Genomic DNA, 4,498 nt, shown 5'->3' on the forward strand with positions numbered 1-4,498 from the left:
GCGTTGTATGCTTACGGCGGGGGACTGTTACGACCCGTGGCCGCGGGGTGTGACAGTTGTACTAGGGTTGTAAATGCCCTATAATCTTTCTATATAAAGTCACAACTACAGTGCTCCAAAATACCATCAGTTGGAGTGTTGTATTAAGGTTGTAAATGCCTTATTATCATGCCAATTGGAGACATTACTAGAGTGCTCCAAACACCTTCAATTGAAGTTTTGTACTAGGGTTGTAAATACCCTATTATCATTCTATATAGAGTCACAAATAGAGTGCTCCAAACACCATTAATTGGAGTGTGGTATTAGGGTTGTACATGCCCTATTATCATTCTATATAGTGTCACACCTACAGTGCTCCAAACACCTTCAATTGGAGTTTTTTATAAGGGTTGTAAATGCCTTATTATCGTGCCAATTGGAGACATTACTAGAGTGCTCCAAACACCTTCAATTGGAGTGTTGTACAAGGGTTGTAAACACCCTATTATCTTCCTATATAGATTCACAACTAGAGTGCTGCCCTATTATCATGCAATCTAGAATCACAACTAGAGTGCTTCCAACACCTTCAATGGGTGTGTTGTATTTGGGTTGTAATTGTGCTATTATCTTGCAATCTAGAGGCATAACTAGAGTGCTCCAAACACCTTCTATTGGAGTGTTGTATTAGGTTTGTAATTACCTTATTGTCATACCATTTGGAGACATTACTAGAGTGCTCCAAACACCTTCAATTGGAGTGTGGTACTAGGGTTGTAAATTCCCTATTAACTTTCTATGTAGAGTCACAACTATAATGCTCCAAACACCTTCAGTTGGAGTGTTGTATTAGGGTTGTAAATGCCAGATTATCGTGCCAATTGGAGACATTACTACAGTGCTCCAAACACTTTAAATTGGAGTGTTGTACTAGGGTTGTAAATGCCCTATTATCATTCTATATAGAGTCACAACTACAGTGCTCCAAACACCTTCAATTGGAGTGTGGTATTAGGGTTGTAAATACCCTATTATCATTCTATATAGAGTCGCAACTACAGTACTCCAAACACCTTCAATTGGAGTGTTCTATAAGGGTTGTAAATGCCTTATTATCGTGCCAATTGGAGACATTAATAGAGTGCTCCAAACACTTTCAATTGGAGTGTTGTACAAAGGTTGTAAACACCATATTATATTCGTATATATAGTCACAACTAGAGTGCTCCAAACATCTTTAATTGGAGTGTTGTATTAGGGTTGTAAATGCCCTATTATCATGAAATCTAGAATCACAACTAGTGTGCTTCAAACACCTTCAATTGGTGTGTTGTATTTGGGTTGTAATTGCCCTATTATCTTGCAATCTAGAGGCACAACTAGAGTGCTCCAAACACCTTTTATTGGAGTGTTGTATTAGGTTTGTAATTACCTTATTGTCATGCCATTTGGAGACATTACTAGAGTTCTCCAAACACCTTCAATTGGAGTGTTGTACTAGGGTTGTAAAGGCCCTATTAACTTTCTATATAGAGTCATAACTACAATGCTCCAAACACCTTCAATTGGAGTGTTGTATAAGGGCTGTAAATGCCATATTATCGTGCCAATTGGAGATATTAGTAGAGTGCTTCAAACACCTTCAATTGGAGTGTTGTACAAGGGTTATAAATACCCTATTATGTTCCTATATAGAGTCACAACTAGAGTGCTCCAAACATCTTCAATTGGAATGTTGTATTAGGGTTGTAAATGCCCTATGATCATGTGTGTGGTATTTTGGTTGTAAATGCCCTATTATCTTGCAATCTAGAGGCACAACTAGAGTGCTCCAAACACCTTAAATTGGAGTGTTGTATTTGGTTTGTAATTACCTTATTGTCATGCTTTTTGGAGACATTAGAAGAGTGCTTTAAACACCTTCAATTGGTGTGTGGTATTTGGGTTGTAAATGCCCTATTATCTTTCTATATAGAGTCACAACTATAGTGCTCCAAACACCTTCAATTAGAGTGTTGTATTGTGGTTGTAAATACCCTATTATCATCCTATATAGATTCACAACTAGAGGGCTCCAAACACCTTCAATTGGAGCGTTGTATTAGGGTTGTAAATACCTTATTGTCGTGCCATTTGGAGTCATTACTAGAGTGCTCCAAATACCTTCAATTGGAGTGGTGTACAAGAGTTGTAAATACCCTATTATCTTCATATATAGAGTCACAACTAGAGTGCTCCAAACATCGTCAATTGGAGTGTTGTATTAGGGATGTAAATGCCCTATTATCATGCAATTTAGAATCACAACTACAATGCTCCAAACACCTTCAATTGGATTGTTGTACTAGGGTTGAAAATGCCCTATTATCTTTCTATATAGAGTCACAACTACAGTGCTCCAAACACCTTCAGTTGGAGTGTTGTATTAGGGTTGAAAATGCCCTAGTATATTGTTAATTGGAGGCATTATTAGAGTGCTCCAAACACCTTTAGTTGGAGATATTACTAGAGTGCTCCAAACACCTTCAATTGGGGTGTTGTACTAGGGTTGTAAATGCCTTATTATCTTTCTATATAGAGTCACAACTACAGTGTTCCAAACAGCTTCAGTTGGAGTGTAGTACTATGGTTGTAAATATTATATTGTGAATTGGAGGCATTATTAGAGTGCTCCAAACACCTTTAGTTGGAGTGTTGTATTTGGGTTGAAATGTCCTATTATCTTGCAATCTAGAGGCACAACTAGAGTGCTCCAAACGCCTTCAGTTGGAGTGTTGTATTAGGGTTGCAAATGCCCTATTATCATGCCATTTGGAGATATTACTAGAGTGCTCCAAACACCTTGAATTGGAAAGTTGTACTAGGGTTGTAAATGCCCTATTTTCTTTCTATATAGAATCACAACTACAGTGCTCCAAACACCTTCAGTTGCAGTGTTGTACTAGGGTTGTAAATGCCCTATTATCAAGTGAATTGGAGACATTACTAGAGTGCTCCAAACACCTTCAAATGGTGTGTTGTATTAGATTTGTAAATGCCTTATTATCGTGCCATTTGGAGACATCACTAGAGTGCTCCAAACACCTTCAATTGGAGTGTTGTACTTGGGTTGTAAATACCCTATTATCATCCTACATAGAGTCACAGCTAGAGTGCTCCAAACACCTTCAATTAGAGTGTTGTATTAGGGTTGTAAATACCCTATTATCTTTCTAAATAGAGTCACAACTACAGTTCTAAAAACACCTTCAATTGGAGTGTTGTGTTAGCTTTGTAAATGCCTTATTATCGTGCCTATTCGAAACATTACTATAGTGCTCCAAAAACCTTCAATTGGAGTACTGTACTAGGGTTGTAAATACCCTATTATCTTCCTATATAGAGTCACAAATAGAATGCTCCGAACACCTTCAATGGGAGTGTTGTATTTGGGTTGTAAATGACCTATTATCATACAATCTAGAGTCACAACTATAGTGATTCAAACACCTTCAATTGGAGTGTTGTACTAGGGTTGTAAATGCCCTATTATCATCTTATATACAGTCACAACTAGAGTGCTCCAAAAACCTTAAATTGGAGTGTTGTATTAGGTTTGTAATTGTCTTATTATCATGCCATTTGGAGACATTACTAGAGTGCTCCAAACACCTTCAGTTGGAGTGTTGTACGTTGTAAATACCATATTATCGTGTGAATTTGAGGCATTACTAGAGTGCCCCAAACGCGTTCCATTGGAGTCTTGTACTAAGGTTGTAAATACCCTATTATCATCCTATATACAGTCACAACTAGAGTGCTCCAAAAACCTTCCATTGGAGTGTTGTATTAGGGTTGTAAATGCCTTATTATCGTGCCAATTGGGGACATTACTAGGGTGCTCCAAACACCTTCAATTGGAGTGTTGTAAAAGGGTTGTAAATACCCTGATATTTTCCTATATAGAGTCACAACTAGAGTGCTCCAAACAACTTCAATTGGGGTGTTCTATTAGGAATGTAAATGCCCTATTATCATGCAATCTAGAATCACAACTAGAGTGCTCCAAACACCTTCAATTGGTGTGTTATATTTGGGTTGTAAATGCCCTATTATCTTGCAATCTAGAGGCACAACTAGAGTGCTCCAAACACCTTCAATTGGAGTGTTGTATTAGGTTTGTAATTACCTTATTATCATGTTATTTTGCGACATTACTAGAGTGGTCCAAACACCTTCAATTGGGGAGTTGTATTAGGTTTGTAATTGCCTTATTATCATGCCATTTGGAGATATTACTAGAGTGCTCCAAACACCTTGAATTGGAAAGTTGTACTAGGGTTGTAAATGCCCTATTTTCTTTCTATATAGAATCACAACTACAGTGCTCCAAACACCTTCAGTTGCAGTGTTGTACTAGGGTTGTAAATGCCCTATTATCAAGTGAATTGGAGACATTACTAGAGTGCTCCAAACACCTTCAAATGGTGTGTTGTATTAGATTTGTAAATGCCTTATTATCGTGCCATTTGGAGAC

Source organism: Carex rostrata, chromosome 14 (genome assembly GCF_964058835.1).
Source record: "Carex rostrata chromosome 14, lpCarRost1.2, whole genome shotgun sequence".
Lineage (NCBI taxonomy): Eukaryota > Viridiplantae > Streptophyta > Magnoliopsida > Poales > Cyperaceae > Carex > Carex rostrata.